The 25,022-nt window shown below is 41.4% G+C and overlaps 1 long non-coding RNA gene across 3 annotated transcripts in view; it reads left to right on the forward strand.

Annotated features, from left to right (window-relative positions):
• LOC309625406 overlaps positions 1-24,511 on the forward strand; it is a 43,072-nt gene extending 18,561 nt beyond the window's left edge. For 2 of the 3 annotated variants that reach the window (XR_014242500.1, XR_014242501.1), the window contains exon 5: positions 24,073-24,511. This is a non-coding gene — a long non-coding RNA (uncharacterized lncRNA). Of the gene's footprint in view, positions 1-20,761; positions 21,007-24,072 lie in introns of all 3 variants that reach the window. The other variant, XR_014242499.1, reaches the window with a different exon arrangement.
• Positions 24,512-25,022: the final 511 nt, after the last annotated feature.

Genomic DNA, 25,022 nt, shown 5'->3' on the forward strand with positions numbered 1-25,022 from the left:
ATAATAAAGTCCATATATGACAAACCCACAGCCAACATTGTTCTCAATGGTGAAAACTGAAAACATTACCTCTAAGATCAGGAACAAGACAAGGTTGCCCACTCTCACCACTATTATTCAACATAGTTTTGGAAGTTTTGGCCACAGCAATCAGAGAAGAAAAAGAAATTAAAGGAATCCAAATCAGAAAAGAAGAAGTAAAACTGTCAATGTTTGCAGATGACATGATACTATACATAGAGAATCCTAAAGATGCTACCAGAAAACTACTAGAGGAAATCAAGGCATCTGGTAGAGTAGCAGGATACAAAAATTAATGCACAGAAATCTCTTTCATTCCTATACACTCATGATGAAAAATCTGAAAGAGGAATTAAGGAAACACTCCCATTTACCATTGCAACGAAAAGAATAAAATACCTAGGAATAAACCTACCTAAGGAGACAAAGGACCTGTATGCAGAAAACTATGACACTGATGAAAGATATTAAAGATGATACAAACAGATGGAGATATATACTATGTTCTTGGATTGGAAGAATCAACATTGTGAAAATGACTATACTACCCAAAGCAATCTACAGATGCAATGCAATCCCTATCAAACTACCAAAGGCATTTTTCACAGAACTAGAACAAAAAATTGCACTATTTATATGGAAACACAAAAAACCCCGAATAGCCAAAGCAATCTTGAGAAAGAAAAATGGAGCTGGAGGAATCAGGCTCCCAGACTTCAGACTATACTACAAAGTTACAGTAATCAAGACAGTATGGTACTGGCACAAAAACAGAAATATAGATCAATGGAACAGGATAGACAGCCCAGAGATAAACCCATGCACATATGGTCAGCTTATTTTTGATAAAGGAGACAAGAATATACAATGGAGAAAAGACAGCCTCTTCGATAAGTGGTGCTGGGAAAACCAGACAGCTACATGTAAAAGAATGAAATTAGAACACTTCCTAACACCATACACAAAAAGAAACTCAAAATGGATTAAAGACCTAAATGTAAGGCCAGACACTATAAAACTCTTAGGGGAAAACCAGACATCTACATGTAAAAGAATGAAATTAGAACACTTCCTAACACCATACACAAAAAGAAACTCAAATTGGATTAAAGACCTAAATGTAAGGCCAGACACTGTAAAACTCTTAGAGGAAAACATAGGCAGAACACTCTATGACATAAATCACAGCAAGATCCTTTTTGACCCACCTCCTAGAGAAATGGAAATAAAAACAAAAATAAACAAATGGGACCAAATGAAACTTCAAAGCTTTTGCACAACAAAGGAAACCATAAACAAGATGAAAAGACAATCTTCAGAATGGGAGAAAATATTTGCAAACAAAGAAACTGACAAAGGATTAATCTCCAAAATATACAAGCAGCTCGTGCGGCTTAATATCAAAAAAACAAACAACCCAGTCCAAAAACGGGCAGAAGGCCTTAATAGACATTTCTCCAAAGATATAGATTGCCAACAAACACATGAAAAGATGCTCAACATCACTAATCATTAGAGAAATGCAAATCAAAACTACAATGATGTATCACCTCACACTGGTCAGAATGGCCATCATCAAAAAATCTACAGACAATAAATGCAGGAGAGGGTGTGGAGAAAATGGAACCCTCTTGCACTGTTGGTGGAAATGGAGAACTATGGGGAACAGTATGGAGGTTCCTTAAGAAACTAAAAATAGAACTACCATATGACCCAGCAATCCCACTACTGGGCATGTACCCTGAGAAAACCATAATTCAAAAAGATAACATGTACCACAATGTTCGTTGCAGCACTATTTACAATAGCCAGGACATGGAAGCAACCTAAGTGTCCATTGACAGATGAATGGATAAAGAAGATGTGGCAGATATATACAATGGAATATCATTCAGCCATTAAAAGGAACGAAATTGAGTTATTTGTAGTGAGGTGGGTGTACCTAGAGTCTGTCATACAGAGTGAAGTAAGTTAGAAAGAGAAAAAACAAATACCGTATGCTAACACATATATATGGAATCTAAAAAAAAAAATGGTTCTGATGAACCTAGGGGAAGGACACGAATAAAGACACAGACATAGAGAATGGACTTGAAGACCCAGGGAGGGGAAGGGTAAGCTGGGACGAAGTAAGAGAGACATATATACACTACCAAATGTAAAATAGATAGCTAGCGGGAAGCAGCTGCATAGCACAGGGAGATCAGCTCGGTGCTTTGCGACCACATAGAGGGGTGGGATAATGAGTGTGGGAGGGAGACGCAAGAGGGAGGGAATATGGGCATATACAAATGCATATAGCTGATTCACTTTGGTATACAGCAGAAACTAACACAATACTGTGAAGCAATTATACTCCAATAAAGATGTTAAGAAGAAAATAAAAAAGAGAAGTGAGATGGGGCTGGAAGACAGAGTTGCAGGAGCTGTGTTGGCAAGATGGGCAGAAGTTTCACAATGCTAAGGATCAGATCAGATTTGGGTTCTAGATAGATCTGTGCTCCTGGAAGAAAGATTGAGGAGGCCAGGCTCTGTTCTCAGTGAGGTGGCTGTTGTATTAATCTGAAGGAGAAAGGAGAATGTCGAGCCTGGTGGAGGGGGCGGCCAAGCTGAGCTCTACTGAGGAGATGATGCCAGGTCCACGATGGAGTGTGGAGGGGGGAGCCGTGATGCTGGGCTTAGGTGACTAAGCTGATGCCAGCTTAGGTGACTGGGTGGAGGCGGGCTCTTCTTGAGTATGCGGCGCACATGGCAGGAAGAACAGGCTTGGAAGGGGAGGAGTCAGGTCGGGTGCCTGTGGGGTTCCATGTGGACAGAGTTGGGTCAGTGGCAGGAGGAATGGAAAAGAGGAGGCTAGAGCCAGACATCATTTTAAAGCAGGTGTTCATCAACCAGGGTGGAACTCAGGGGTCTGTAACCTTTTATGGGAAAAACATTACATCTTTATTTTCACTTTTCTCTTACTAAAATTTATCATATTCTTCAATTATTAATGTGAGAAAATTGCTCTGGTAACATTAGCATAATCTATGGCTTTGTCCCCAGTAGAAATCACAGATTTTTGTATCACATTTCAGTTATTACAGATTTCTCCGAGTATCATTAAATCTATGACTACTTTAAAATGATGGTAATTAGACCTGATACTGGAATGAGTAGTTAATACTATATTAGTGATATTACATGTATTATTATATCAAAGCTTTTTATGATTTTGGAAACTGTATTTTGAAAAAATGATGTCCTTTGCATTAAAATATTTTTTTCAGTTTATTTTCCATTATAAGTTATTATAAGATATTGAATATAATTACCTGTGCTATACAGTAAATCCTTGTTGCTTATCTATTTCATGCATAGTAGTTTGTATCTGTTAATTCTATACTCCTAATTTATCCCTCCTCTCTCCCTTTCCCCTTTGGTAATGATAAGTTTGTTTTTGATGTCTGTGTGTCCGTTTCAGTTTTGTATATAGATTCATTTGTATTGTTTTTTAGATTCCACATTTAAGTGATATCATATAATATGTGTCTTTGTCTGACGTACTTCACTAAGTATAATATTCTCTAGGTCCATGCATGTTGCTGCAAATGGCAAAATTTCACCCTTCTAAGGGTGGAATAATATTCCACTGTGTATATATACCATATTTTCTTAAGTCAGTTGTCTATTGATGGGCACTTGAGTTGTTTCTATGTATTGGCTATTGTAAATAGTGCTGCTATGAACATCGGGATGCAGGTATCTTTTTGAATTAGAGTTTTCATCTTTTGTGGATATGTACCCAGGAGTGGGATTGCTGGATCATATTTTTAGCTTCTTAAGGAACCTCCATACTATTTTCCATAGTGGTTGCACCAGTTTACATTCCACCAACAGTGCAGGAGGGTTCCCTTTTCTCCACACCCTCTCCAGCATTTATTGTTTGTAGATTTTTTGATGATAGCCATTCTGACCAGTGTGAGGTGATGCCTCATTGTAGTTTTGATTTGCATTTCTCTAATAATTAGTGATGTTGAGTATCTTTTCATGTGCCTCTTAGCCATCTGTGTGTCTTCTTTGGAAAAATGTCTATTTAGGTCTTCTGCCCATTTATTGATTGGGTTGTTTGTGTTTTCAATATTGAGTTGTATGAGCTGTTTGTATATTTTGGATATTAACCCCTTGTCAGTCACATCATTTGTAAGTATTTCTCATAGGTTGTCTTTTCATTTTGTTTCTGGTTTCCTTTGCTGTGCAAAAGCAGTTAAGTGGGAATAGGTCCCATTTGTCTATTTTTGCTTTTATTTCTTCTGATAAAAGAAAAGTAAGAGAGACGGATCTAAGAAAATATTGCTGTGATTATGTCAGGGAATGTTTTGCCCATGTTCTCTTCTAGGAGTTTTATGGTGTCATGTCTTATATTTAGGTCTTTAAACCATTTTGAGTTTATTTTTGGATATGGTGTGGGGGAGTGTTCTAATTCCATTGAGTTACATGTAGTTGTCTAGCTTCCCCAAAACCACTTACTGAAGAAACTATCTGTTCTCCATTGTATATTCTCGCCTCCTTTGCTATAGATTAATTGACGGTAGATATATGGGTTTATTTCTGGGTTCTCTATTCTGTTCCACTAATCTATGTGTCTGTTTTTGTGCCAATACCACACTGTTTTGATTACTGTAACTTTGTACTATAGTCTGAAGTTTGGAAGGATTATGCCTCCAGCTTCGTTTTTTTCCTCACTTTGCATTTTGGTTATCCATTAAAAAACATTACTCTGAGGAGCAATCCAAAGTCTTTACCATATTGCCAAGAGGTTTAATGATGAAAAAATTTTAGGAACACCTGACTTAAAGCTAAAATAAATAATGCTTGTTAATGATCAGAGAGGAGGAGTGAGGGGGAAGGAGGAAAACAAGGAGACTCCAAGAATACCTGGCTGAGTGACTGGGTGATTGATGGTGACACCTCCCACCACAAAGAACAAGGAGGGAGGAGACGTTTGGAGAGGATGATGATGAAAGTTTTCATTTGTGAAGATGCTGGGTATGAGAAGCCCATAGTACAAGCAGTTGGAGCTGTCAGGTGGAGAGTGGGAAATATGGCTACAGAGTTCAGGAGTAACCATGGGAACAGATATCTCATTTCAGAGTCAATGGCATAGACTCATTACAAAATAAGCAAGCATATCCCTCTCAACTACTATGATTGAATAGCCAAAAGAAGAGAAAGAACTCAACATGAAAAAAAAAAAAGAATAAACAAGCATATCCAGGCAGAATATGTGTGAGATGGTATCTAAGGGAACTGAGGAGGGAGAGGGGGTGGCAAAAGAGAGCAAGATCAAGTGGTCAGAATGGAGGGAGGAGAACTGACTTGGGGAGCCAGGGCAGAAAGGATGCAGGAAAGAGTGGTGTCAACATTGTCAGACGCAGCGAGAGGCCAAATCAGACTCAGACTATTCAGAGGCCACAGAGTCAGGCAGTGGTGACTCTACGGGACAGTTCCCCAAAGCTGCAAGGAACCAGATCTCAGAGAATTGAGGAATGAGGATGTAGGAGCCATATATATGGGCTTCTCTTTCAAGACATTTAGTTGGAGGGGGGGAATAGGGGGAGGAGTTGGGAAGCCTCTGAGAAAGAGGTAGGCAGGGAGTGGTGTGGCCAGAATCAAGGGATGACATTTTTGAGCATGTCTGTTGTCTGACAGGGAAGACCCAGTGGAGAGGAAGAGCTTGGCCATCCAAGGGTGGGGAGGTCAGTGGAGAGACAGAATCCTGAGGGGGTTGGGTGGGGTGGGGGAGGTGACCAGGGGCCACGAGGGCACAGGTGGATGGAAGGAGTAGGGCCATCTGTTCCTCTTCCATGAGAGGAGATATTGACTATAACAGAACATACAGCTGAGTCTGGATGAGATGAGAAGAAACAAAGGCATTCCCTCATTCCTGTTTCCTCCAGACAGAAGTGGATCCACGGCTTGTGGACCTGAAATGTGTACAGTTTGTGGGGAGGGCCTGTTTACAAAAAAGAACACAAAATTCACCAAATCAAAAGTAGGAACAAAGTAAACATTTATTTAGAATGAGAAAAGAAATCACACAAATTATACATTTTTTAAAAACAAATACCACAAACCCTATAAAATTCAGAAAACAATATGGTTTATAGTTATCAACTGGCACACTTCTGCAATACTTTTTTCCCCTATATATTTGGCTATAAACTCTGATCATCTCTATGACAATACTTGTGTAATATTTCCTAAAGAGAGAGTAGAAGGATCATTCAATATTTCTTCTAATGTGGTTGGTTGAATTTGTTTTTTTAATATTGACTGGTGGGATACGTAAAGCTTGCATCTTCACACACAGACTTACCTGCTGTTTGTAGTACTGCTATAGGATTCTGCTCTGCAAATTCAGGAATTATAATTCTATCTAACCGAATTCCCATTAAAAAAGAAAAAAAAAAAACACCTGCATAATGTATGTTTTAGCTGACTCAGGCTACTATAACAAAATACCATAGACCTAGTGGCTTAAAGAATAGACATTTATTTCTCACAGTTCTGGAGGCTGGGAATTCTGAGATCAGGGTACTAGCATAGTTGAGTTCTGGTGAGAGGCCTCTCCCTGGTTTGCAGATGACTGCCTACTTGCTGTGTCCTCACATGGCTGAGAGAAAGAAAGCAAGCTCCCTGGTATCTTCTTATAAGGTCACTAATTCCATCATGAGGACCCCATCCTCATGACCTCATCTAGATCTAACGACCTCCCAGAGGCCCCATCTCCAAATACGATCACATTGTGGGTTAGGGCTTCAGCATATGAATTGAGGGGGGACAAGTATTCAGTTCATAACAGTGCATTACTAATTAATTAATGCTGCATTATCTAGTATGTTCCTGACAGGGAAAAACTTCTGTTTTGACTATGTCCTGAGAACCAAATCCTCTACTTATTTTATATATAAGAGGATTACAAGAACGTTCCACAGACTAACTTCTGGCTTTGTACATTTCAAACCCCGTTTCCCCCTCTATCCCCACACCCCTGCTGCCAGCCTCTAAGGGGACACATTCCTATCACCATGTCCTGCTCTGCATGGATAGCACAGCAGGTGGTAGGAATCCTGGGAGCTTCTTCTACACCAGGATGACCAGCAATAACTGAGATCAATATGGAAGCGACCGAACCACATAGATGTTCCCCACTAAACCCCAACTAATGTCTTCAACTTCCTCTCCACTGGATCCCCAAATGCCAACAGCTGCTTCCAGGCTACCTGACACAAGGGGAACATATGGAAACAGACAGCATCTTAACCAATTGCTATTAAAATATCTTACTTTTGCAAACTTGACAAAAGCACCACATGAACGCAGTGCTAGGGCCTCTCTCAGGGCTCAGGAAGTGACGGGCTTTCCCTTCATGGGGAACCTATTTCTGCCTCTAGTGCACAGGCTGTGAATGGGAGGGTAGGGGCAGTGGTGAGGCAATTATATAAAATAAAATCATTGACAATTATGTAGTGCTTACCAGGGGAAATGCTATGTGTGTATTAAGTCCTTTAATCCTCATAACAACCCTATGATGTTTGCACTATGAAATTCTTCATTTTACGGGCTGGGAAACTGAGTCACAGAGAGGTTAGGTAACTTGCCCAGGGTCACACATGTAGTGAGTGCCAGACCTCGGATTTGAACCCAGGCAGTCTGGCTCATGCTTGCACCTCGTGCACAGAGCAGCCTCTCTGCAGAGCACCTCCCAGCTTGCACAACCACTCCAGGACTCTGCAGTCTCACCTGTCACTTTCTGACATAGTATAATTTTACTGATTTGCTTATTTTCTGTCCCTTGCTACTAAAGTATAGACTCTATGAGGACAGAGTTGTTTATTTTGTTCACTGCTGCATCCCCAGCACCTAAAACACTGTTTGGCACACAGTAGCTCTGTAGTAAATATTTTGTGATCATCTTAAACTCTTTAATACTCCTCTAAACTCTTTAATAACTCCAAGAGGTGATTTGTAAAATGCAAAAGAAAACAAAAATAAGAGGAAACACAAACAAATGGGGAAATTTTGGCTCACATGAAATCCATGGGGAGAAAATTAACTTCATATATTATGAATAAGAAGTTGGCGCCGTTCTAAGTGTAATTCATGTTATCCAGTCCTACATGTCTCAGATCGGGTAGATTATACAGGGAACCACCTAGGAATGATCAAAGAACTCCAGATGGTCTTGTGCACTCAGTTGAGGTTTGAAATCAAAATTTGTGTTAGCACCTGACTGCATAATTATGCATTATGTGATCTTCTCTTGTAATGCTCAAGGGCCAAAGAAAACAGGCGGATGGGTGGATGCAAGATTGAGGATTTGTTGATTGGCTGTGCCAGCACGTCAAAGGAGTAGGGGGGTTGTGTCTGTTGAGGCGAGTATCCTTAAAGTGTCCTTAAATCCAAGAGGGCTGGGGGCTGTTATACAGGCAGATTGAAGGCCGATGCCTTGGTAAGACTGAAGATGGGTGGGATGAAGATGGAGGGGAAGGAAGGGTATAGGGTTGAGGTCAGAGTGGAATTTCAAAGTTCAAGATTTCAGAGGTGAAGTAGTTCTAGGTGATGACAAGGTCTTGTAACAGGATAGGAGATATTGATGGCAACTGAGTAGAGCTCTCAGATGAGTCATAGGACATGAGAAAATTTGATATTATGTGGGTTAGGCACTGATGCATACATTTATCATCTTGAGTGATGATTTGGAAACTGCAAAGCCAGCTTTAAATATCACATGATGTTTAAGTGTCACATTGTCCAATAGTCACCTTTTGCTTGAAAATACTTTACTTATAATAACTCTAAAATAACAATCCTCCCCAAGTGAACAAACCAGGATTTTAGCATCATTTCAATTCAGTAGGTTCATAATGTTGGGGGCTGTGAGTTTTGCTTGCTGAAGGTTTGATTCTTTTTTTTCCTTAATTAATTAATTAATTAATTAATTTATTTATTTATTTGGCTGCACTGGGTCTTAGTTGCAGCACGCAGAATCTCCTTTGCGGCATGAGGGCTCTTTAGCTGCAGCGGGCGGGATCTAGTTCCTTGACCTGGGATGGAACCCGGGCCCCCTGCATTGGGAGGGCGGAGTCTTAACCACTGCGCCATCAGGGAAGTCCCTGAAGGTTTGATTCTGTTCAAAGAATAACTTGCAGATAAACACACACCAAAGGAGTGCCACTTTATAGCTCCAGATTAAAGTCCGTTTTGAGATGATACTGAAGAATCCATATTTTATTTGGTGCTACACACATCATAAAAGATCTTGAGTCTCCAGAAATCCACATTCTAAGGCTACAAGACACTCAGTAAACACATAAATGTCATGTTAAACAATGGTAGGATGGATAAAAGCACTTATCTCCCAGACACCCAATCCATGAAGTGTTCCAATTACAAATATAACAGGCTGACCTTCAGAGAAACAAAATCTTTACTAGGTATTCTCTAATAGCTTTTAAAAAAGATAATAGAAGCTTGAAATTGAATGTAATGTCCAATGAAGAGTAAGATTTCAGCTTCTTTCACTGTCAGGTGCAGCTGGGGATAGGCAAAGAAACGTTCTGTTTTGTTTTGTTTTGTTTTTCAAAGTTTTTCATCCAGTACTAAGCCTGAAACATTAAAGAAAGATATCAGAAATCACAGATCAACCGTAGCCAGCAAGTAAATTGATTATATTCTTTTTTAAGGATATTCATAATAAAAGAATCAATCCACATGTTTAATTGAATTCACCTAAAATGGTAAGAAATCTTACAGAAGTTGTATGAAGTAGAGATTGTGCAAAAGGCATTCAACCTTGCAAACTTTCTAACCAGGGAGTAACTAAACAATTTCTCCTTTCCCGGCTTGGGAAGGTTGAGTGCCAGGCACCTGGGTAGTGTGGGAAAGTTCTAACTGAAGGAATCCATGCTCTAGATTTTACATGTGAAGTCATTTTTAGACATTTTGTAGAGCTACGGAAACAGTTTTGCCCTTTCCATTTTTCCCCTACCAAGTTTTCCATATCTTCAAGACAGATGGAGCACATGTAACAAAACCAACCCAATGCAGAGGATGCAATCTGGGATATTAAAAATAAAATCTTTTCCAAATCTTCACAAGCTCCTTTAAAAACACTTCCAACCAAGTGTTAAAGCAGCTAACAGAGGTGTCTAAAAATGAAAAAAAGAAGAGGTGCTCCAAAGGGTTCTTTTTTCAGAACCAGTCAGCATTAATATTTACTTCTCAGAAAGAGCTCTTTACACAATCAGCAGATATGACCAAATTTAGTCATATGTGAATTGAAAATGATTATATCCCAGAGGGCTCTACATTGACAATCTTTAAATATAAAAATGTTGAATCAAATCCAGAAATAAGACAAATAGTCAAATGCAATTAATACACAAGATAATGTTAATATTATATTTTATTTTTGGCTGTGTTGGGTCTTCGTTGCTATGCGCGGGCTTTCTCTATTTGCTGCGAGCAGGGGCTACTCTTCCTTGTGATGCGCGGGCTTCTCATTGCAGTGGCTTCTCTTGTTGCAGAGCACGGGCTCTAGGTACGTGGGCTTCAGTAGTTGTAGCACGCAGCCTCAGTAGTTGTGGCTCATGGGCTCAGTAGTTGTGGCTCACGGGCTCTAGAGCGCAGGCTCAGTAGTTGTGACACATGGGCTTAGTTGCTCTGGGGCATCTGGGGTCTTCCTGGACTAGGGATCGAACCCGTGTCCCCTGCATTGGCAGGCGAATTCTTAACCACTGAGCCACCAGGGAAGTCCCAATATTATGTATTAACAGACTCCAAATAAACATTCAGCACCATTGCATTATTCAAAGAAATCAGTAAAGAAAATATGGTTAGGTAGATTTTGACATTGTATTCTTACCATTACTAACTCTAAGCCCTTTATTATAGAAACATTGTAGCTTATATTTTACATTTTCGTAATATTTAAATTTTATATTTTCGTAATATTTAAAAGGAACCTATCAATTGTGGCTCCTGGATTTTTAATTTTCTATGTAAAACTAATTTATTCTGAGCCATATGTAATTTCAGATTTTCTAGCAAGAGATTATCCCCACAAAATTGTGTTGAAATGTTACTATCCCATTGCCATCATCCAAAGAATGCATCAATATTCAATTAAATGTAAATAAAATTAATCTTTCTTCTTTTTTCCACCGGGACATATAAGTAAATTGTTTGAAATGTATTACTGATGGAAATTAAATGTAAATTACTTCTTAATTTATGGAGCCTCAGTGAACTGGGAACTGATCTAGGTGCTGGGGATACAGCCATGAACGAGGCAAACAAGGCCAATTCAGGCTAATAGGGGAGACTGGCAACAGCCCTATAAACAAGCAAAGGCACAAACAAGACCATTTTGGATAGTGATGAGTTTTGTGAAGGAGAGGGAATCTGCCAATGGCATGGAGGGTGGCTGAGAGAGCATGAGGGCCAGGGGACAGGGCAGTCGGGAAATCAGAGAAGGCGATGTTTCGATCAAGACCGGAGCAGCCGAAGGAGCCAGCTGTGCAAAGAACAGGGGGAAAGCATTGCAGGCAAAGCGAACAGCTAATGCAGGAAGGAGCTTGGTGTGTTTGTATATCAGAAATGCGGCCAGTGGGGGTGGACTGGGGCGCCGGGGGTGGTGGTGAGAGATGAGGTCCAGGTGTTAGGCAGGGCCAGATTATGGAGTCAAGATTTGGGGTTTATTCTGAGAGTGAAAAGAAGCCACAGTAATTGATTGCATTTTTAAAAAGATCACTCTGTCTCCTGTGAGGCAAATGGAAGGGCAGGGACCAGAATGGAGGCAAGGAGACCAGGTAGACTGCCAGGAGTCCGGGGGAGGCACAACTAGATGGCCCTTAGCAGGGTGCTGGCAGTGGCCACAGTGGGGATGGTGAGAAGTGCTCAAATTTGCAATACATTTTAGAGATACAACCTAAGGGACTTTCTGGTAGTGAATTACAACTCCTCAAACTAAGTTCTCTCTCCAGACCTACATTTCCAAAGCTTTTCTGATACAATTTTAGATCCCAGCCCCTTATCCTCACCTCCCTACTCCTCTGCACATCTGTGCGCCCCTTTCAGACCTCAGAAAAATACCCCCTCAAACCTCTTAAATCACAGTTGGTCCCAATGGCTTATCCAGACACCCATTCCAGTGCGATGGGTACACCTCAGCTGCTGTTGTGCCTGCAGATCCCAGAAATGACTCCCCAGACAGCCTTTCCCAGGTCCTGTCACCTTACAATCCATGCCTTCCAAAGGACTCCTAGAGAAATCCCCAAACAGTCATTTCACATTTTTACGTGACTCTCCACATACACAAGACTTCGGCACCCTCTGGGGATCTGTCCTAGAATGTTACAGCAGCCCCAATCACATTCAGCGGGTGGTTCTGCAGACAAGCTCAATGCTAGGGTCTTTGCATGCCTCAGTTACCTTGCAGGGGACAGAGCTACCAGCAGCGCCTTCTTGCAGTTGAGGAAACCAGGATGTAGATGTGTTTTGCAAATTGCAAAACAACACCCAGCTAGGATTTAAGTCAGGTGAGGCCCAGCTAGGCTCTTTACCTCGTGCTTCTCTAAGAACTGCTTCTCCCACAACAACACCCCTCCCCACCCACTCTTGGTGAAGCATCATGGTTAGAACACTTTTAGGAGTGTTAGGAGCCAGATTGCCGGGACTAGAACCCGAGTGTCGTTACTTTTTAGTTGCATGACCTTGGATAAGACACTTAACTTCTCTGTGCCTGTTTCCTCCTCTGTAAAGGAGAGAGAATGATAATACCTACCTCATAAGGTGAGGATTAAGTGAGTTACTGTATATAAAGTGCTCAGAATGACATCTGGTTTAGAACAAGTGCTACAGAAATATGAATTATCATTGTCATCATTCTTCTGTCCCCCACTGACACGTCACCTTCACTTCATATTTGTGCCACAAAACTTCAGCTCCATGATTATCAAGCTATTACCAAAAGACTCCTAGGTAGGTGTCTAGGTAAGGGGCTTGTTAGGGGAGTGCATAGTAAGGTCATTATAAAAAGAAACTTGACGGGCAAAGTGATGAGGCAAGTGTCAGGGAGGCTAAAGAGACACTTAATAAGTTGTGATTAATTTACTCTGAATAATGCATTGAAGTGAAGACATTTTTAAAGCATTATTCGGATTAAATGACTTCCCATTCTGAGGCTCATCTCACTAACCAGGAAGTGTGTGGAGCGGGCAGAGGGGAGCCTGCTCTTTCCAGTCTTGAATCACCTGGGGTTAAGGGCCTGCATCGTAAGCTCTTGCTTCCACTTCATTGTTTTTAGTCGCTACAATGTTTAGGTTGTTTACCAGTCTAAGTAGACTGGGTTTATCTGTGGGAACAACAATAACAACACACTTCATCAGCTCAGTGATAAGGTTTATTTCTTGTTCATGCCACAAGTCTGTCACAGAAGGCCTACTTATTGTAGTCATTGAGGAACTAGGCTGGCAGAGGCTCCATCTCAACGTGCTTCCCTGATCATGGGGGCAGGGGAGAGAGAGCATGGCAAGCCACACACATGGCTCTTGAAGCTTCTACCCAGAAATGCCCCATCATGCTGCTCATATTAACTCCACAAGGAGTTAACTGAAAGTGAACAGAAAACCCATCTAAAAGTAGCTGGAACAATAAAAAGGGGGGGGGGGGAGGGTATTTTCTCACCCAACAAGAAGTCTGGAGGTAGATCAAAGCCCAAGTCTGTAAATCCAGCAATACAAGGAGGGCTTCAGGGGCCCACTTTATTTCCATCTTTCTACTTTGCCGTCCTTAGGGTGTCAGCAATATCCACCATCAAGGTCACAAAATGGCTGCAGCAATACCAGCCATCACATGCATACCAACAACGTCTGGAGAAGAATAGTGATGTTTCCTCCCATTAGCCTCATATTATTGAGAAAAGGTTTCCCAGAACCCCCAGCTTACCTTGGGTCTCACTGGCCAGAATTAAATCATATGGCCGTGTCTTAGCCAGTCACTGGCAAAAAGAATTAGACCACTTCCTGGTGTGAGAAAAGGCCTATTTTCCCTTTGCCCAAACAACTCTGACTTCTATAAGAAATATGCCACTGAACATAAGAAATCAGGAAAATGTAACCTAGTTTCACCAACTAGGGTAAGCTCCTTTATTCAGAGTGTAAATAAAGAGGGACCATGATGACCCCTCATGAAAAGCCTTCATTTGTGCTTACGTAATTATCCACAGTGGAATAACTATGGGCAAATAAAGCAAGCAAAACAGGCATTTAATAGGGAGGGATCATTTACCTAAGGGTCAGGGAAATAAGAAACTACTTTGGGTTGATATTACATCCGTCTCAAAAGAGTTGACCAAAAGAATTCCCCACTCCCTTCTTTGTGATCTCCCACCATAGCCTAAACATACCTTCTTCATCATTTCACTCCCCACACGTTATTGCCTTTATCTGTGTACCTGTCTGTCTCCACCTGCAAGACTGTAAGCTCTTTGAAAGATGTGGTCTGTTTCATCTATTTTTTTCCTGTGTGTGCTAAAAATAACAATGGGTAACATCAGTGGATTGCTCCCTGTGTACCAGAGCCCATTCTAAGTTCTAAATGAATTAATTCTTGTAATGTTCACAACTGTCTTGTGAGGTCTGTGCTGTTATTATCTATATTTTATAGATGAAGAAGAGACGGAGGTTAAAAAGGTTAAGTCACTTGACCAAATGTACACAACTATTAAGTGAGAGTTGAATTTCAGGTGGAGGCAGCCTAGCTGGGTCATGCCTCACAGATGTGCTCTGCAAATGGGTCAACCTAATGTGCTTGAATATGCAATGTGAAGGTGAGAGAGAACAGGAGTGAAGAACAAGTGAAGTTATCTTTTATTGACATGTGGAATCTGAAATCAAGTACCATAGACCTAAATTTCCTAAGAGTAGAGATCATGTATGTTTCCCCTGCTCAGTATGGTATCTCTGACTCCTAGTAGTCCCAGCACACAGTAGGTCCTCAAGTATTCCTGGAAATGGGGGAGGGAAGAAGGGAGGGACTGAGCCAGGGAGGAAGAGAGGGAGGGAGGAAGAGAGATTGAATGAATAAACACAACTAATGTCCTCCTTCCTCTACATTTTCTACCTTCTCTTCCTCTTACTTCCATGGGTAACTTGGCTTCTGTTACCCTAACATCCTACCTAGGAGAGGAGGAAGTGTTGTTTCTAAGTATTGTGTTCTCAAAGAGAAGAGTTTAAGTGTAACATTGTTACAGAGTACTGAGGCCTCTCTGCTGCCCTAAAATTCATTTGGGTTTTGAAACAATGTATCTTGTATAGAGTAGATTTTCCCTCAAACTGAAACATTTTTAAAGAATTTGGACTTCTGCTTTTTTTCTAATTGTGTGCTGCTTGAAATGTCAATGCAAGGCAGGGATGCCAGTTTCCACGTGGACACATTGATTTATTTTTAAAAAGTCAATGCAAGTCCATAAGCAAATGAACAGCAGTAATTAAGGGCCAGGAAATAGCCACTCTCCGTTGATGGAACTAGTACTCCAGCAGTCCCTCCACCAGCAATGTGTCACATCAGGTAATAGGCTGTGAATGCTCAAGGCAGTGTTTTTCTTCTTTCAGCACCATTGTCATAGGACTCTGTTTTCATGGTGCATAGAATTTCACAGCCCATAGAAACAACCATACAAATGTAACATATCAGATCTAATCTTTAAATCATATATACTCCCCCACTCTAGTTTTAATCATCAAAGTAAAATCATACTGGAACTGAAGCATGGCACTTTTGTCGCAAGTGAATTTTAAGTGTTCTTATTCCTAAAGGGTGTCCAAGTTTCTGTTGTTGATTTTCTTGTTTTGATTCTTATCCAGAGAGCTAATTTTTAAAAGTGTCTCTTTTGGTCTAACCTTGAACTGGAATTTCATGAGTCTCTGAATATCCCAAAATTTGTTTGTTCATTATTCTCAGGTTACTTTCCGATTTCATTCAAATGTCTTTGAGTTATTAGGGATTTTTTCTGGTGTCTCCTTCAATTTCAACACATCCAAAAATGAGCTCATTGATTTCTTCCCCATCTGGCTTTTTCCTCTGTGTTCTGTCTCTTGGCTGATGGCACCGTCCTTCACTGTCTGATCCAACCCAACACTTCGGCCACTTTTGATCACTCTGATTTTCCCACCTACAGCCAGTTAGTTGGCAAGTCCATTCGTCTAATCTCTAGATCCATCCTTTCCTTTTCATTCTCACACCCACTGCCCTAAGTCAGCCCCTCATCATTGTCACGTGGAATATTGACCCCCAAAGTGGTTTCCATTGTTTATCTCTTATCCATCCAACCCATCCTTTATATTTCCATTCAGTTCTTTTCTGAAAGAGAAGTGTATCATTTCTCCCCTGCTTGGAAATCTAAAATGGCTCACCCTTACCAATTTTTAAAAAGCCCAAACTCTTTAATGACATTGAAGGCTGTTCTTCAGTTACTCCCAGACTGCTTTGTCAGCCTCATCACCTTTCACTCCCCACCATTACCTTCATTATCCCTGCATGTGTATGTATTTTCCCCAGATTTACCATGACACTCCTCAATTCCATCTGCCTGGCAAAATCCAAATAACCCTTCAAGGCCTAGTTCAAATACCCCTCCTTTTATGGAAAGGTCCTTGATCACCAGGCAGAATTAATCTCTCCTTCCTGCTCTCCTAGCATTTTGTTTATATCATTATGCCCTTTGTCTGAGGTCAGGTTCCCAGAAGAAGATCCTGAGAGGAGCATTTGTAAGGAAGGGTTTTTACTAAGGCGATGTTCCCAGAAGAGACTGGCAAGTGAATGAGGGAAGTAGGACAGGGAAGGAAAAGAGACAGAGCAAATGTAAGACAAGGCAAAGTCCTAGGAGTAGCTCAGCCTGATCTGGTAGGGAAAGCCTGGACATTAACTTAAGTCCTGCTCTAAGGCAAAGGGAGCTGGGCTTTTTTTATTCCCACATTGAGCAGTCACTGCTAGGAATTAAGCTCCCCAGCACTTGCTGCTCTCTAAATTTGTACATAGTACCCTGGGGTAGCCACTGAAGAAGAGCCATTGGTGCAGCCCAGTGGAAGCAAAAGCACATCAGCTGATGGAGGGGCACAGAAATGGTAACAGGGATCCCCAAACATCCGGGAGGAGGCAGACAATGTCAGCTCTGCTCCTTAGCATAGGCTGACTTGGTTCCGTCTAAGCGTCCCCAGCCCCTGGATCCCTAACCGCTTGGGAGCAGAGACCCCTTCTTAGTCATCCTTACGTCCCCACGGCGTGGAAGGTATCACTTTGCACCTCGAAAGTGCTTAAATAACATTTGTTGGTTCAAATTGTATACTCCTTTCCTAGGTCTTGTGCAACATTTTGCTGCTACTAATCATACTGCTGAGATGGGTTTTTTCCCCTAGCTGGTTTTAGCTCAATAATAGAAGATATGGCTTCTGGGGTTTCAAAACCTAAGGTTCAACTTTTCACATTGCGCTTTTCTTCCTGGGGCAACAACTTGCTGAGCACATCTCTTCCTAAATTCCAAGACAGGCTGCTTGCTCTGCTCAGTCAAGGCTGCCAACTCAAGAAACATTTTTGAAAGATCACAGTCAGCCTCACTGCCAAGAGAAGAAGTTCTTGGCACAAAAAGGACCTGGTTCAATATGAGCTGCCAGATGGTGATTTCAACTTCAGCTAAATTCCTGCTGAAAAAAAGTGTTTGAGCTGCAGATGAGAAAAGCTTCTATGACAAATTTCCAAGTGTTAGAAGCTTCAGAGGGAAATGGCAAGTGTTGATATACTCCCTTCCCAACCACATGCACACACACCATAGAACTACTACCTGCATCTGGTAGCTAAGATTCCTACAAAGATGCCTTTGCTTTTTAAGAAGACTTTCAGCCCTGATATGATTTTTACTAATATTAAAGTATATTATCCGAATCCATTAAAATAAAATACTATTTGTTTTTGTGCAGTGTTTTTTCAAAGTATGTGTCCCTTTAGCATCTGCTGTGAGCTTTTTTGGTATCTGGAGGCAATTCTTTCCTCTCCACCGATAACTCCATTATTAAGCCAATTAATAAACAGTGTGTCTCCCCTCCCTAAATACTTTCATGTTACAAGGGATGTACGTGAAGTATACATTGATGGTGCTCTGCCTGGATGCCCTTGGGTCCCTGACTTACTGGTGCAGGAAATAGAAAGCCCAGCTCCTCTGACTCAAGTCAGGGCAAACTCTGAGGTGCAATTTATGCTCCAGAGCTCCACTCAAGATTAGGCTGAGGCTGGGACTTTGCCTGAAATTTTTGCCCTCGGCCGGCTTCTTCTCTTGTGCTCTCCTTGTCTTGCTCTTCCCCCTCACCCTCCTCCACCACCCTCCCCTACGGGTTTCTGCCGGAGCATTTCTTTAATAAAACTCATGCACACAAATCCTCATCTCAGGGTCTAGTTTTGTGGAACCAACCTAAAATTATGTACAATAGAAAAACTAAAGGCATTTTGTGCTAACAGAGAGAAGACAGTTTTTTCTGGAGCAAGGAATGTATGCATACCTCCTTTATCAATCAAGGTCTCAGAAGGAAATAGCGGATAAGCTCAAATTAGGTATTTGGAGAATAGTTAATAAAGGGACTACTTACAAAAGGGTAGGTCGGGTACAAAGAAACAAGGATAGTGCCTGCCCGGGAGCTGATGACAGGGGGTGCCCTTACCAAGCCCAGGCCTGACTGGCAGAACTGATGACTGAGAGTTGTGTAGCAAAGGCTGTGCCACAGAAGCTGTGATCTTAAGGGATGCAGCCAGCCTACAGAGACCCTCTAGGGGGCAGCTGGCTGAATAAATACCCCAACCTCATGCTCTTTCCACCTTCCAGTCTTTTGCCAGTGAACCTGTCAGCCGAACCTAACGGGATGCCAGGTGCAAAGGAGTCCCTTAACGCAATACATTTTGGTGGCCTCTTAGGGAATTGAGCAGTAGAGAAGGGTAGAGGGGGCATCTGGAAGGACAAACAAGGCCACCTACCTATTTTCACACACACACACACACATTTGGCCTGTTCTTGACTTTGCTTTGTGACCAGATTCACATAAATAGGCACTCATTTTTCTCTCTGCTGATTTCCCCCCTTCCCTTTTTATCTTATTTGTACTTCAGGGGATCCAGAAATAGGCTGCATGATGTTGGGGAAGAGACCTCAATAATAAAAAATCAGACAAAATGCTTTTTTTGTTAAAGTCTGAGCATGGCATCTGGGCATCTCAGCATAGCCCCCAAACCTCATCTCCAAGATGGCTTTTTTTTTTTTTGCAGATTGAAATATGACTCACAGAGCTCACTGCCGTAAGATTTATCATCACTTTGACTTCAGTATTTTGGTGCAAAGAGGTCTAGATTATATCCTTAGAGAACCATGCCCATTCTGTCCAAATTGAAAACAAAATGCAAATCAAAGATTTATGTCGCTTTTGGTAATGAAGGGTCTAATTGCTTTCTCATCAATCCAGATGCAAAGATGCCCTCATTATTCAGTTTACCCCCAAATGTCCTCATTATTGGAAACGATGCTCTCTTCTTGTTGGTTTCATTTTCTGTCTTGAAATGGTCATTTCCCCTGCATTCACCTTTGGCTTGGTTCCGAATATAAAGCACTGCAAAATGTGCAGAGTGGAAGACAAAACGTCACCCAGTTATTTCAAGGCCTCTGAAATTAATCGTGGAAAACAACACAGCTCCTTAGGATGCCAGCAGGAGCTGATGTGGGCGGGACAGAGGATAGAGGTTGAGCAACACCTCTCCCACTCATCCCTAGAGGACAGGCACACGCAGCAGTGACTGCCTTCTGGGCCTCCAGCCCTCTCTCTCTGGGTCCCCTGCAGGTGCAGATACAGCTGAGCAGAAAACACGTAGGCTGTGGGACATGTATTAACAAATGGCCTGCAGGGTTGTCATGTCTAAGTATTAAAATAGGGTACACTGGGCTATTTTCTTCTGAAATTTTATCTTTTTAAATACTTTTGGGGGGTCCAAAGGTTTTAGAGGGTGGTGGCTTTTAAGAATATTTTAAAACTCTGTGTTTCATTCCAAGAAGGCTGTTTGCATCACCCATGAACCTGCATGGGAGGCGAGTGCGGGGGTAGATGAGCCCAGCCCAGGGGACTGATATGTGATCTTGAGCAAAGCACCAAACCCTCCTGAACCCAGGCTCGTTGTCACAACGAGGAATTGGGTGGGATGAAGTAACAACCCTCTTCTTGTTCTAACATTACACTCCCTGAAACACGAGCCAGCAGCCATAGGCAGCTAGTCTGAGGGGAGATGAGCTGCAAAATACACACCCGATTTCAGACTTAGTACAACCACTCATGTAAATCATATCATTAATAATTTTTATATTGATTACATGTTGAAATGATAATATTTGGGGTATATTGAGTTAAATAAAATGTAAACATTTTACTTGTTTGCTTTTACTTTTACAAATGTGACTACTAGAAATTTTTGAAGTGCACGTGTAGCTCACTTTATATTTCTTTCAGACAGAACTGTTTATTTATTTATAGGACTATTTTAAAATATGTTTCTGGGTTCCTATTTTGCGTGTGCATCAAATTCTAGAAAACTTAAAGTAGTCTTGCTTGGGGAAAAAATGTTATGTCATTTTCCATTCAAAATTCTTTCTTTTTTTTTTTTTTTAAAGGTGAAGATTTCGTGTCATGTTGGCTGTTTAAGAGAGTGCGAGGTGAAGGAATACCAATGCTTCTTAAACTAGAACTTTATTTTCTTCTACTTTGAAGTGAGCTATATGTGTCAGTCTTTAGGCACTTAAGTCTTTAGAACGGTAGAACATTTCCAGCTTCCAGACACATGAAAAAAGATATTTCCGAAAGTGAAGACCAGCCTCCCCGTGCTGTCATGCACACACGTGCGACATCTCTTCTCCATGTAAGGGCCAAATATTTGGAAAGCACCTCAAAGCTCAATCTGTGAGCTCCAAAAGGCTCATGTTCAATAACCACTTCCTGCTGTGCAATAACTGCTGGGTCAAATAAAGAACAGTGGACAGAGACAGGGCATTGGTTATACCTTCAGACTGATGATCTGGGCAGAAGGGGCAGCAGGGGGAAGCTGCAGAGGCAGTTATGAGCACAGTGGAAGGAGGGTAGGTTGTCTGCAGACAGTGAGGATACATATATCTGCATGGATCAAGTAGGGTCTTGAATGTCAGGAAGAAGATCTAGGACCTGATATGAAAGGCAACGGGCTGAATGACTTGATAAAAGCCATGTTTTCAGGAAATCACACCTCTCTTCTCTGTCATGCTATATATGTGTGTGGCTCCCAATTGGAGGACCCGCCTGGAATCCAATGTCACCTCACAGTGTCCCCTCACTCTCTTATGTGTGCATATTTTTGCTTCCCCAAAGGTCAGTAACACATACCTCAAGGGCAAGGACCCAGGTTGATGTTTCTTTTGAACATCTCATGACTCCCAGGATAGTAATGGGCACAGAGTAGGTGTTTAATGCTTATGTTAAAAAAAAAAAAAAAAAGTGCTGAATCCCTGTTTCTTCTTCATTCATATATTTCACGAGGGAAGACGGAGAATCCTAATTCCTAATAGAGGTCCTCCAGGGCAAAAGTGTAAATCTGTTTGCTTTCTGTCTCTTTCCCATCCCTCTTCTGTGTTTTTCTCATTTCCTGCTGGCATCTTCTTGGGTTCTTACCATAAACATTTTGTCACTGAAACTCCTAGTCTTTGACTTGCATGTCTGGAACCCAGATTTCCCCCTTCCTCCTTTCACCATTTCCTTAGGGCCTTGGGGAGAGTATGATGTCCTTTTCACTCAGACAGTCCTTGGGTTGGATTATTCCTGATAATCTGCTTTATCTACTTGGTCCTCCCTGATACAGCTCTACAGCTCACATGAACACCGTTCTGATTAATTCAAATCACCAGAGAAATAAGAAAGACACGTATTAAAGAAGTGTAGAAGGAGCTGGGAGTTACTACATAGTGATAGAAGAACTTTTTTGACTATTCTGTGATTAAGAAATAATGTATACCCAACTATGACTTTGAGGGAGAGTACACTGAGTTTGGTTAGAGCTCTAGCCTTTCTTTAACCAGAAAAAGATAACTCTGCAGATCCCAGGAAATTCACGAAGCCTGAATTTCCCTCTCTCTCCTCGCCCCCCACCTTTTAAAAAAAAATAAGTTTATTTATTTATTTATTTATTTTTGTCTGCGTTGGGTCTTCGTTGCTGTGCGTGGACTTTCTCTAGTTGCGGTGAGCGGGGGCTACTCTTCGTTGTGGTGCGCGGGCATCTCATTGCGGTGGCTTCTCTTGTTGGGGAGCACGGGCTCTAGGCGCATGGGCTTCAGTAGTCGTGGCTTGCGGGCTCCGTAGTTGTGGAACACAGGCTTAGTTGCTCTGCGGCATGTGGGATCTTCCCGGACCAGGGATCGAACCCGTGTTCCCTGCATTGGCAGGCGGATTCTTAACCACTGCGCTACCAGGGAAACAAAGAATAACTTTCTTTTCCCTGGATTATTATTATTATTATTTTGTTGTTATTGTTAACTTTTTACAGCTTTTTACCAATCTAAGAAAGCCAGCCCAGTACTGAAAAATGTAGCAGAAAGCCATTCAAAAATTTCGGCTATAAACACCTTAAGGATACTGGGTCCCTGAACAAGGATTTCTTTTAAGTGAGAGCTGATATCAGAGGCAGATAAACTGCAACAGATAAGAAATGTGGCTTGTAAAGGGTATTAACTCTGGGTATTTACATTTCTTTTCATTTTTTTCTTATATTGCATATAATGTAGTATTGGAGCTTGGCTACTATTTCTGCTGTTATCTTTATTTTTTGTTTAACAGAGAAAAGCTCAATTGATAGCTTCTAAAGTAAATTCCTGCTTTCTTCCAGTGGCTCAGTCTGGACTAAGACAAACCTTTCACCCTGTGCAACCTAAATTGCAGGCACATTGTGTCAAATTATCTGAGTTGGCAGGACTGTTCTTGCAAAGCTACACTGTGAAGTAGCCATGCTGAACACTTTCCCCTCTTTTGTAGGGAAGCTGGGAGTTATGTGTAATTTCCAGCATTAACTCCACCCCATTCACTCCCCTCATGAAAGAGTATCTTGTGTTTTTGAAATTACACAATCCCCACCAATTCTGATCTTTCTCTATAGGGAACATCTCCTGGCCCCCAAGAATCACTGCTTGAAACTAATGACAGTCTCCTCCTTAAGGATTCTTGCAGGTTAAAAAGGGATGCTTGGAGAGAGAACTTGTAGGATGAGGCTCCCATGGCAGAGATTGGCTGAAACAAGAAAAAAAAATCTATAACATATATAAATCTAAATATATATATTCTTTTTCATATTCTTTTCCATTATGGTTTATCACAGGATATTGAATATAGTTCCCTGTGCTATACAGTAGGATCTTGTTATTTATCCATCCTATATACACTAGTTTGCATCCGCTAATCCCAAACTCCCAATCCTTCCCTTCCCTATCCTCCTCCCCCTTGGCAACCACACGTCTGTTCGCTATGTCTGTGAGCCTGTTTCCGTTTCATATATATGTTCGTTTGTGTTGTATTTTAGATTCTACATATAAGTGATATCATATGGTATTTGTCTTTCTCTTTCTGACTTCACTGAGTATGATAATCTCTAGGTCCATCCATGCTGCTGCAAATGGCATTATTTCATTCTGAAAAAAAAAAAAAAACCTCTTCATTCTTACCTTCTAAGACTGTTGGCTGTTTTAGTCCCCAATGAACATATTCTCTTATTTATAAGATGACACCTATGTAAGGATTCTGCTAACAGGTTAGCTATTCCCATAACAAAGAGTGTGTATGTGTGTTGTGTAATTATTACTAGACTGAACAACCACGCATGAAGTACATGAGTGTGTGTGTGCATGCTTGCCCAAGATTGTTAAAAAGCGGGAGAGAGGAGGCTGAATCTCTCCTTTTTCTTATTCTCCAGGTGCACTGTGTTGAAGGAATAGCATTTGGGTTCTAAAAGAAGACTGACCTGCTTGGTGCTTCCCTGGTGGCTCAGTGGTTGAGAATCTGCCTGCCAATGCAGGGGACACGGGTTCGAGCCCTGGTCTGGGAAGATCCCACATGCCGCGCAGCAACTAAGCCTGTTCACCACAACTACTGAGCCTGTGCTCTAGAGCCCGTGAGCCACAACTACTGAGCCCACGTGCTGCAACTACTGAAGCCCTCATGCCTAGAGCCCGTGCTCCACAACAAGAGAAGGCACCACAATGAGAAGCCCGCTTATCACAACAAAGAGTAGACCCCGCTTGCTGCAATTAAAGAAAGCCCATGCTTAGAGAAAGCCCGTGCGCAGCAACAACGAAGACCCGACACAGCCAAAATTAAATAAATGTATTAAAAAAATAAATTAAATAAAATAAGACTGATCTGCTTAAAAAAAAAAAAAAAGAGCAAACAAACAAAACCCCCCAAAACTTTGAGTTAACTGTAGATTCACACTGTTATAAGAAATAATACAGAGAGATCCCTTATAGACCTTTTACCCAATTTTTCCCAATGATAACATTTTGCATAATTGTAGTACAATATCACAACCAGGAAACTGATGTCAATACAATCCTAGGGCTTTATTCAAATGACACCAGTTTTATGCTCACTCATTTTTGTGACTATATTTTGTTCTATGCAGTTTTGTCACAGATGTCATCTGCTTTTGAATCCCAGCTCTGCCAACTAGCTGTGTGGTCCTGAGGAAGCTCCTTAACTTCTCTAAGGCCCTCATTTGCAAAATGGATATAATAAAGTCTGCCTCCCAAAGGTGGTGTGAGGATTAGGTAAGATTATTCCTGTCAAGTTTCCAGCACACTGGATTCTCAGTAAATGCTAGTTTCCTTCCTGTCTATCCCTTGTTCTTTCAGTAGCAAGGGAGCG

This window comes from Balaenoptera borealis (assembly GCF_965194805.1).
Source record: "Balaenoptera borealis genome assembly, chromosome: 3".
Taxonomy (NCBI): Eukaryota; Metazoa; Chordata; class Mammalia; order Artiodactyla; family Balaenopteridae; genus Balaenoptera; species Balaenoptera borealis.